The sequence below is a fragment of the Mycteria americana genome, chromosome 5 (genome assembly GCF_035582795.1).
Source record: "Mycteria americana isolate JAX WOST 10 ecotype Jacksonville Zoo and Gardens chromosome 5, USCA_MyAme_1.0, whole genome shotgun sequence".
Classification (NCBI taxonomy): domain Eukaryota; kingdom Metazoa; phylum Chordata; class Aves; order Ciconiiformes; family Ciconiidae; genus Mycteria; species Mycteria americana.
This window is the reverse complement of record NC_134369.1, coordinates 18,980,485-18,992,458: the sequence shown is the minus strand read 5'-3', so window position 1 is coordinate 18,992,458 and position 11,974 is coordinate 18,980,485. Positions and strand designations below refer to the sequence as shown.

Below are 11,974 nucleotides of genomic sequence, written 5' to 3'. Positions count from 1 at the left end.
GCCCCGGGATCGGCCCTTTCAGGCCGGAGAAGGCCGCGGCGTGGGGCCAAGGCACCGCCCCCGGGCTCCGCCGCGCTGCCCCGGACAGGCAGCGAGGCCGCGGCCGGGTGGTACAAGCCTCTGCTCCCTCGGCCCTGGGCGCCGGGCAGGACTTTGCGATACATTTCAGGAAAGCGCTGCGAGGAGCTGCGGGGCTGTAGCAGGTCTGCCAGCGGCGGGGTGGGAGGGAGGAAGTGCCCCGGCCCTGGCCCTAGAGAGATCACCAAAGCAGCGCTGTCCAACACAAGCACCACCATCAATAACATCCTCTGCCACTTCTCTTGGCAGCCAAGAAGTAAGCACGACAAAGATTTGCTAGGACGGTGACACCATGCTGTTGCTGTCTCCAGTACAGGCCCTATCCGTAACGGGGCCACGCTGGACTCACGATCAGAAATGGGGACAATGACACCTTTCGCGAGCAAGGCTTTGCCTTGCTCTCTCAGGACCAAGAGCAGAGCTAGATACATTCTGCCAGAAACACTGTTTTACACAGTGACTGTCAGCCCAGCAATGACATCAAGACCTTTATCACAGGGGTTTAAACAGAGGAAGGGTGAAGAAGAGTAAAACCATAAACAGCAAGACCCACCTTGCCATTACGACCAGAGTTAAGAGGAGGCATTTGGTAACAGTCCTCAGAGGATGAGTGATTTAAGCAGCATCCCCAAACACGAGGTCCATTGTGACACACCAGTTTTACACAGAGAAACCACTTTGCCCTTCTACGGTCTGTTAGGAAAACTCATGGCACTGTTTGTCCAGCTCCTTCTCCATGCCACGTAACCACCACTCAACACACACCTTTTGGACAGGCAGCTGTGCCCACGGCTTGCTGATGTAGCATTTAGAGCCAAATCATAACAAAAAAATATGACGGGTGTGGCATAACATGACTTAGAACACAAAGCCTGAGGACATCACTTATTCTGATATGCTAAAACCTGACCCATGACATCTCGCAGAAAACAGTGGTTTTGCCATTTTAGGTACATCTGCAACACCGGCTGCAGTCAGAAGGGTCAGTTCCCCAGACAGGTATTGCCAAGCACTCCAGTTCATCTACTAAATAGGCATCTTCCCCTGTAAACAGGAGGCCAACAGACTTGTTGAATTAAACCTAGCACAAATCATGCCATTGCTGCCGTCACCAACCTGGCATCGCTTGGTCAAAGCGGGTGGGAACGTGGCTGCTGTTTGCACAAACCCAAGAAACCGCAGCCACATGACACAGCTTGGAGGAATAATGTGCTACTTCTCAGTCCCAAAGCACCTACCCAGGCAGCCCTGTTTGTCAGTTATGCACTGTCTTTTAGTGGCACATCCAACTTAGGCCTCCACATCCTTGTGAAGCAGGAGGTATTTGTATTCCCACTCTCCAAGCAATCCACTTAAGACAGAGTTTTAATGACTTCACTGATAGCACACAGGAAGCCTGCAGCTGAACACAGCTCAGCTTTCCACTCTGCAGCCTGGTGCTTCATCCAGATTATCCAACCCTTGAAAAACCTGATGCTCACTCAATCTTTTCCCCAAGTAACAGCGACATGTCACAGTAACATTAAAAAGCAACAGTCCTGGCAAACGGAGCAAGGACACCTGGCAAGAGGGCAGTTGCCCTGGTTTCATTCACCAGTGAAATCTGCACAGAGAGAATTTTGTTTGTTAAAAACCACCCTAAAAACAACAAGCCTGTGATATAAAGCAGCTTAAGTTTTATTAAAAGTCTGTCTATCCAAAGTAAATTAAAGAAAAATCCAGGGGTCAAACCAAAATAAATACAGCTCTGTGGTGTTACAGTTGTATTAGGAAAGCTGGCCTCTCCATGACTCTGACGGCTAAACATTTGTTCTTCAGAGATGGAGGGAGCTTCAGTGATCTCACACAGGTTAGGAACTGATGCTCTGCTGTTAAAACTGATAGATGAACTGAAATAAAATTTTTAAACCTAATATCTTTTTACTTTGACCCAGATAAGTGACCCACTTTGCTATTCTGTCAGCTTCTGCATCAAACTGGTGCTTTCCTTTCCCTTTCCTCAACCATACATCTCCGCAGCACCCTTTCCCGCCTTTCCTCCACCTATCAGTCTTCCTTCATTCAAGCAGTATCCCCTTTTTGGATCAACTGCATGCTGTAGTACTGGATTTTATGCAATTTGTGGGAAAACCCAGCATCTCAAAGTCAATTTTAAATGCTCCAAAAAAATAAAAATGAAACAAGGTTATTATAGGAAGCACAATTTAAGCACATACACTTTATTTATATGGCTTCAATATAAGTAATTTAAAACACATGTGCATATGGATTCTCACACTTTAACAAGATTTAGAGGACATGTGCAGACACAAATGGGTTTACTTGAAAGCTGCTGCATCCAGAAAGAGCAGTGCTCAATCTAAAAGCAATGTATTTATTTGAACACAGCTACTGGTTGATCTCTATGTATGCATATTCTGAAGGATGTGTATCTGCACTTCCTCAAGGGTGTGTCTTACAGCCATCCGACATCCTGCCTATTTACATCCTTTGGCAGCTTCTTTTTCACTTGCTTCCTCAACACACTCTGCATGTAACAACTGTTGGATCCCACCTTAGCACAAGTTCGCTTCAGCAGTGGCAAACTGCTTCTCCCATATCCCTTACCCACCAGCCACGCTTGAAAGATCACGGAGTTGTGTACTGACATTATCACTAAAACGTTAACAGAAGTATCTGTGAATGGACCTACCAACAGCTTTATGACTTGTATCGGTCCTACAGACACGTCAGCAAAACAGTAACATCACCAGTGGCACAGAGTAAGGGCACAAAACAGTACGCTGGGAAGAAGGGAGCCCCATTTCCCACCACTTACACATGACTATATGTGCTTATAGTACACCAATAGAAAGTTTTCTACATTGATCCCAACTACCAAGCCAAGGAATGGTATTTATAAATTTTATGAATAATGCTTTGTGTTTATAATGATGTTATAAGCAGCAGTTACACAATTACATATTTATTTGCCCCTTTCAGGGTTCCATAAAAATTAAGTGTAAAACAGCCACCACAGGGATGTATACTAGTACCCAGAGGTTTGGCAAAGAAAGCAAGTCATATCAACCCAGACAAGCAAACAATGTCAGGAAAAAAAAAATCATAATAATTATTTTGATTAAGGTACAATTCAGCATTTATATGTATAGAAATGAGGTCTTGTAACATCAGATTGTAAAGTTCTGTTTTAAATTAAACTGAAGTTTATTGTGTGTCCCTGCCTGACATACGTTTCAGTTTTGCTAGCTAATTAGCCTTTTGTTTAACTTTAGCGTGCCCTGCTACCACCTAGCCAAGTACCCTTTTCCAGTTACCTCACAGTGCATCCCCAAGTCTCCGGAACCACTTAAAATTAGCAATGAAAACATTTTATCCTTCAGCTTGCCTCTAAGCAGTATGTATACTGAGATTACATTTGCTCTCCGTTTTGTCTTTCTCACACAGCAGCAAAGATGGCACAAGCAGCTCTGCTCCATATAGACAGCAAAGGCATGGATTTTGGACAAAAGACAGGCTGAAGTCAAAGTTGTCTCAGTCTCAAAAAGTAGTTTGGAGGTGGTCACAGTGAAGGGGGAGATAAAATATTTCAAGGGTATACTTTGAGCTCTACTCTTGACATAAGAGCAGGAGAAATTGGTCTTCCTGACCACACAGAGTGTTGTGATACAAGCCTTATCAGTGGCCACACACATTGCAGAAAGTTTGTGCATCAAAGACTGAGCTTAAAAGCAGCACATTTGCGAGTGACAAGGTGCCGACATTTGCTGCTTTATTGAAAGCTCTGGTAACAAGAAGTCAGTGTCTATCCTGCAACCACCACCTTACTTACAACCACATCAGTACTGAGGGTTTTTTTTTCTGCAATAGGCAGAGAGAAAAAATGATATACGATATTCCCACCTAATCCATAACATGAGAAACAAACTATCCATTGCAGCAAGAACAGCAAAATACTTCAAAATACCAGTAAAGCTTCACCAGGAACTCCAAAGAGTTTGTATTACGGCATTTTGGAAAGGATGCACAAAATGAGAAGAACCAAGGGTTCATCAAGTATTACTTTACTAAAAAAAAATACAGAAAAAAGAAAAAGGAAAGTGAGTGCTGCTCTATGTACCAAACAGAGAAATTGTGATCTCAAAGGTACTGTATTTCTGGCATGTGTGTAGGCACATCTATTGTTCTGAAATCCCCTGAAATGTCAAGTTAAGCCAGGTTCATCAAGAAGTGTGTACAGATGAGAGCTGAAGAACATGAATGTGTTGAAGGAAGCAGCAATAGCGGCAGCTCAGCAGGAGATATTCAACTGTACCAGCATTGAACAAGTACCTGAGAACTATTAAGAAAGGATGGGATGGTCACACTCAGAGTCTACATGGAGAAGCGATGTGAAATAGAGGGCAGAGTTGATTTTTACCACCTGCATTTCAGTCAGTCCTCCTGAGTCAGCCCACCTCAAGTGACAGAAGCCCTCTGCAAAACATACGCTGGCAGGACACTTGTTTCCTGAGCAGCTGTTCCAGGCAAGTTTGTGGCAAGTAGATTCTGAGTCAATGAATTGCCATGGAGTTGGAGAAAAACATCAGATTCAGACCTTAGTTTGTAGTATCCCTGAAAACTTACCACTGTTATAAAAATAATTTCTGTTTTTAAAAGTTACTATTCTGAATCCCAGGCACGTTCCAAGATTACTGCGTTCTGCTTAAAGTTTCCCCTGCTTTCAACTGAAAAGGTTCTTTGCTTTCTGTACTAAGGTGTTGTATACCATTATATAGCACCCTATTTCAGTGACGGATGAAGTCCTTTCTTACACAGTTCATTCCAAAATAATAAAACATCACAATGACACAGCCTCAGGAGGCAGAGAGTTTTCCTGTTTCTAGTTTGCAAAACAATATGCTTGGCACTACTATATAAAAGAACAATAAACTGGAAAATATTTGCAAATAAACAGCTCAAATCGATCACCCTCATAAAACCGTCTTCCACATAGACAAAGTTTGCTGGGCAAAAGCCTAGCAATAGCTCCAGGTGACAGTGAAGCTCAAGTGACAGGCAACATCTATCTCAGAGAGGACAAAATCCCTTTTTTTCTTTCTGTGAGGGAGGAGGAGAGAACAAAACACAAACAAGTAAAGATGTGCTGGTGAAGCTGATGCATTTATCATTCTGAGTGCCCAAAAGGATATCTTTCGATATATGCATTCACAGATTAAGTCAGAGGAAGAAGTGTCATTAAGCAGAGTACCTGCTGATAGGCTGCATGGGGTGCTCACAGCGTACTGTAAAGATTGAGATGCTTAATTTATACCATTGCAGCCACTGTTAGTTCCTTCCTAGAGATAACACAAGTGAGAACTTCATCTTGCATTTTACCATTCCTTTTTTTTTCTTGCCCTAATTTTGAAGTTTAACTAGGCTGCACTCCAGGGAAGCATTAGTGCAATAATATGCATTTCATACAGAAAAGCTAAAATGAAAGACTCCTATTCTTTTCTTTCCCTCCCCCAAATATGCTGGAGCTCAAGCTTCATATAAAGAGGTAAAACTTCTAAAACTTGGCTAAGAAGTTCTCCCCAGGGATTGTTTAACATATTCGGAGCTACTTGCTACATATATACAGAACTCTCCGTGTAAGTTTTACAACACAACTACTGTTTTCACAGACTTAGGTAAATATGGCATGGAAAACAAAACCCTAATTGCAAATTGGCACGAAACTCTAGACTAAGGAGTCAAAGGTATAATCAGCACAGGAAAGGAGGGTATCTGTGTCAGCACTGCTATTGGTCAGGACTATCTACGCTTGGGTGGGAAAGGCATAGAAGGAAAAAGGGGAGATGCTGGGAGTGAACTTGCAGAGGTTTCCCCGCAAGACAGATGGAGAGCCACTAAGGAAATACAAGTTTCCCTCCTTCTCGGTGCTAGAAATGGCTTCATTTCAGTACAGCAAATTATTTTATCTGGTAACATCATATTTAGATGACAGCATGAGGGAAAAGCAATTCATGAAATAAGCGTGAAATTTATTCTAGGAGATTTTTCTCCAGGCATGCATTACAAAATATAACACACAGAGCTTACATTATGTAAGATTAAACAGCGGAAACTATTCATTGTAATTCCTGGCACTTACAGAATAATTCCTTAGCTACTACTTCTAAAGAGCAGGACCACAAAATCCAGAAGTCACAAAATTAACTTGGTTCACACCCAGACCAGTGCACGTTTGCATTCCACATACAACTCAAAACACACATGCTGCATCCCAGCTAATTTGATTTCTTAATACCTCACAGGCCCAGCACAGATCAGAGCGACAGGAGGCCAATAACAGCTTCTGCCATGCAAACGATGCCATAAAGTACCTAACTTAAAACCTGAAAAAGTTCAAATTTATGAAACAGATGAAAATATTTCCAGCAGTCGTTCAGCTTTGCAAAGCTGCGTGTACTGTTTGCATTTGCGGCAGCTCAGCCCAGAGGAGGGGCCACTTCACAGCTCTGAAGTAAAACCTGTTTGGTCAGGGTGCATGTAAAGGCGTGCACTGGAGATGGACACAGGGCTACAGAAAGACACTAAAAAGTAGTTTGTCACAGGGACTCACCTCTGCTGAAGTTACACAGCTGCATTTCAAACAGTCGTGGAAGTAAAAGCATGAAGATCTTGCCTTTGGGAATCCTCAAACCTAACATACCGCTGATTAAGCATTTCAAGCCATTTGAAAACATTAACAGTTCTTTTTCAGTATGTTAAATGAGAGATTTGTAAATTTACTAAAAAAACGCTTCCAATTTTATAGGACAATTCTTCACACTTGGTTATAGTCAAGATGTTACACACAAGAACCCATAATATTCTCACAGCAGCGCTGTCTTGGGTCTTTGCTGCGCTTGCCAGTCTTGGCTGTGTGAGAGCTCAGCTGCATGTGGGACATACACTTATGTAGGCACAGCCATGCAAAACTGTATAGCATAAGTAACTTGCTTGTAATTTTCCTAAAACTTGTTACAAAAATATAGCCAGTTTTCATGCTTTGATTTTCTGATAAAGAAAATGGCTTAAGTGCATTCACTTAGCCATTTGATTTGAATCTCACACTTTGATGGTACAAAACTTTGAGAATCTTACAAAACACAACATGATCATATGATCTTGAGATCAACCCTCTCCCACAAATTCTGGACAGATTTGGACAAAAAGTGACAGGATAATACAATTTAAGGTTAAGACTACCATACACTTTTTTCAGGCACTGCACTAACATATGCTGGAAGCACACTGGTCTAGTTCAATAAGGAACTGGTGAATTAAAAAAGCCTGTATACATAGAATTGTTGGGTTTGTATCATATTCATTGTTTCTAAATAACAATTCTTCAAAAGCAAGTTAAGTTAGCCATTGAGTGAAATCTTGCTAGTAATAAAAAAAAAAAAATCCTCAAAGAACATCCAAAAGAGTAAAATATCACTTCTCTATAGAAAATTAATATAAAACACAACTACTTGAATTATCTCCAACCATCAGAATTTTCCTTTTTAGGCTCAGAATATTTGAAAGCAATTGTTTAAAAAGCCCCTCCTGGAAACATACAGAGGTCATGAGAAGGTCTACTTGTAACATAACTGCCTTCCAAATTATGGCTAGATTATTGCTTTACAGGACACAAGTATTTTTATTACTGTGACATGCTTGCACTGCTGTAAACCCTGCTTAAGAGGCAGTCATGGATTACATCTTGAGAGAGAAACACCATAAAATAAAGGAAACTTCTATGAACCCAAATCTCCTCTGATCAAGGAAAAAGAAAATAAATGGTAGAATGCACAATGGAAGAGTCCTGAGTTTAAGCCAATCATGGAGAAAAAAAGACATGGATTTAAAAATAACACCATTAAGCACAGATCTGTCTTTGAGCAACACTGCTGTATATAAAGTTTTTGTGATGCTGTCTTGTTTAAAATCTCCATTTTGCCTAGAATTTGTTCTATAGCTAGATTTACACCTTTTCCCCCATAGTCCATTACAACTCTTAAATGGATGTTTATTTACTAGGAAACAAAGAAAAGCACTGGCTGACAGAAGAGCTTTGCCATTCTGGTTAGACAAGATTGCCATTTGTCATGTTTTAGTAATGCAGTAAGAAAATTAGCCTTGCCTGCTCTCAAGCACAAAACAGTCGCACTTAAGGTACTGGACAGAAACTGAGAAGAGGACACTACTGCGTCTACCAAGACAATTCTGCATGAATTTTGCTAAATAAGTCTCTACCCCAATTCCACAGCTTAAAAAAAAAAAAAAATTACTATAATCTACATTTTGCATGGCTTGCTTTGCATACTTTTCCTAAACTACTTGCTTTCAGGACTTTGTCCATATCAATACGTACTGAGACTAGGATCAATGGGTGATAATGTCATACTATCATAATTCCTACTTAGCTACTGAGAAATACCATTACCATGAACATGGCAAAGACATCTTTTTCAAATGCTTGATGAAAATTGCTTCATGACTAGGAAAAGGCCCTGAAGTTGCAGTATTACTGTGAGGATGCACAGGCAGGTGAGTGCCACAGGAGAGACAAATACTATGTAATAACAGAAGAGGGGAAGGACAACTCCAGATTTCTCAAAAGTCCAACTCTGCCACTACTTCCCCTGAGGTGTGAGTGCAGTTGAGCCCCTCTCTAAAGCAAGATAAATATATATCAAATTTTATCTAATTCAGTGATACACACTACCTGAAGCATTTTAGCATTTTTCTAGGCTTCTTATTGGGACGGTGAAAGCGAATAATAGAATATGTATTCATCCTGCACCTTGAGCTATTTCTCCACTTTGAAGGTACATTATACGCATCAAGAAAATGTGCTCCAATACACAGTATGTGAACCTTTCTCTTTTGACGTTCTGCTCTAAAAATTATTTGCAACTAGGGAAAATACATTGTGTTCCACTATGCAAATAGCAACTTCCCTGTATAATTATAGTACTTTTTGCTGAGAATTGCATCATGACCAGGATACTACCAAGAGGACAAATATTTAACCACTATTCTTAGTTTGTTAGAAAATTTTTCCCACATTACATAAACATGTATACACCCACACATGGGCAGCACCATCAATCTTTTCATTGTTTTTACTTTAGTAAAGGAACAGTTATTTTTCATTTCAGTAGCTTTATTTTTGTTAGTGTTATGAAATAGGTATTAACTTTTCTCCTTAGCTTTCTTCACTATTGTTCTTCCCTTGTCTTTACTGCAGTTGCCTTAACTTTCTGTAAGATGAGACCGTAAAACAGGATTAGAAAAATGGGCATGCCGATTCCAAAATATCCTTAAAACTTCAGTAAAACAATTCACTTCTAAATGCGTATTCAACAGAAAAGGGGATTGTTGAAGAGTTTCTCCTGATGTTTTCATAAAATGGACAGGTGCACATCTGACAAAAGAAGAAACAGGATGTATTTCTAGTTTGTACACATTAACCAGAAACACCAGGAACAAAACATAGCAGATTATTCAAAATATCATCTAAACTTTACAAGCTCTTCCATAGGTTGGCCAGAAGTATGAACCATGCAAAATTCTTCCAAACAGATGCAGCCTTTTATCATTTTACTTGTACACATATCTATATCAAAGAGTCAGCCAGCTCAGGGTCACCACACCTGAGCAATAGTCACATTAAAAGATGACACAGAACAGCTACAAAAGAATTTACCAGCTTCAAAAGAATTTACGTATGTGTTCAAGTGCTATATTAAACTGGAAATTAAAAGGTTGGCTCTTAACCTCTTTGAGAATCACGATCAATATGATGCAGCTTCCTCAGAGGGCCAGGGACAAGAGGGGATAAGGGCATGGTATTTTAGCTCTACAGGGTAGAAGAAAATCTTGATTTTCTTCTCAATACAAGCTCTACATTTATACAATGAACACGTGGCCAACTAAATGCAAATTTTGAAAAAAATCCTTTTATCATAAAAAGGTACGGTTGTTACTTTTAATGAGACAACATTCAAAACACATTGCTATTGCTGTTTCTGAAAGTAATAACATTTTTTATTCCACAAACTAGGCTTTGCTTTGTTTGTATATGCAAATGTTCATGCAAATGTTCATGCATATTTGGAACCTGACCGCAGCTATGCTGCTAGCACTACTGCTTGTACACCTGTTGACTAGCAACTCTTGTACAAAGTATCTTTCTGCTTGCCTTTCCCTATGAACAATCTATAAAGAAACTGGCAAAAATCCACCTAAGTGAAGTCAATATCCATATCCATCACAATTTGGGTGCATGCCAAAACATAGACGTGACACAGAAGTAATACCACTGAGAAGTGAGGCCTTGCTATCAGTCAGGTGAGCAGTGACAGACACCCATTGCCCTGTAATCCCAGGCCTCTCAACAGCCCTTGGCGGTACAGCCTATCAAGTCCTCCTGGTCTGCCTAATGGAGGAGAGAAGGCCTAGAGCAGGGGGGAGCGCTAAACAAAGACTGTTTACTTCCTACACCAAAAGAAAAGGGACAAGAAACTGTGCTTCACTGTCCAAGGATTCAGTAAGTCCTTCAGGAGACAAGCCTCCTGAGATAAAACTTTGCCTTTTAAACAGCCAGTTGGAGAAGGAATAAATCAGCATGGATCCAGCTGTTAGCAACATGCAGGTAACGTAAAGCTCCTCTTATCTTTTGCCTCATATGACTATTTCTTTGTCTTCACCAATAATGGTTTGTTGGGGGACAGTAGTTTTAAAGGCAAGACAAAATATGCAATACTTACCACAGCTTAAAATTTACATAGAGACAAGATCTGCCAGGTAGGTACAAATCAACATTGCACACCCCTTCCTGGGGCTGACTTCATCAGTTTTAACCTTCTAGAGAAACTAAATAGTTGTGTCCCCACTATGGTTTTCATAGCTTACATATTCTAATTATTTCACAGAATCACAGGATCGTATAGGTTGGAAAAGACCTTTAAGATCATAGTGTGGCCAGCAGGAGTAGGGAAGTGATCGTGCCCCTGTACTCAGCACTGGTGAGGCCACACCTCAAATACTGTGTTCAGTTTTGGGCCCCTCACTACAAGAGAGACACTGAGGTGCTGGAGCGTGTCCAGAGAAGGGCAACGAAGCTGGTGAAGGGTCTAGAGAACAAGTCCTATGAGGAGCGGCTGAGGGAGCTGGGATTGTTTAGCCTGGAGAAAAGGAGGCTGAGGGGAGACCTTCTTGCTCTCTACAACTACCTGAAAGGAGGTTGGAGAGAGGTGGGGGTCGGTCTCTTCTCCCAAGTAACAAGTGATAGGATGAGAGGAAATGGCCTCAAGTTGTGCCAGGGGAGGTTTAGACTGGATATTAGGAAATTTTACTTCACTGAAAGGGTTATCAACCATTGGAACAGGCTGCCCAGAGAAGTGGTTGAGTCGCCATCCCTGGAGGTATTTCACAATGAATGTGCTTTTTTGATCCGAGAAGATATTTTGCCTACACAAATACAGCATGCTAGCAAAGAGCGGCTGCTACTGTAGACACAGCACTTCCTATGAAACCTGTGCTTTGCGCACGCATTTTAGAAGTCACCCCTCACCCATGCCTGAGCTGTCCAAGTAAAACAAGCTATACTGGTAAAAAACACATTTTGCCTATAACTACACTTGACTTTCTTCCAGCACAGGTGTACTCTCAAAAACATTCTTCATACCCCGACCAACAACGCCAGAAGACATTTGGAGCAGAGACAAAATGTACACAGGTAACGCCCAACTTTTCCACCGGGTGATTCACACATTTCCTCCAGTGGCACCCTAGGCTGGTACACCACAGTACCTACCTGATGCTTCCCTGAAAAGCCTGATTTACTGGGATTACACAAATCAGACACTGC

The 11,974-nt window shown here is 41.2% G+C and overlaps 1 protein-coding gene across 3 annotated transcripts in view; it reads right to left on the bottom strand.

Annotated features, from left to right (window-relative positions):
• Positions 1-11,974, bottom strand: part of MOB2 (MOB kinase activator 2) — a 122,273-nt gene that overhangs the window by 33,191 nt on the left and 77,108 nt on the right. The window lies entirely within an intron of this gene.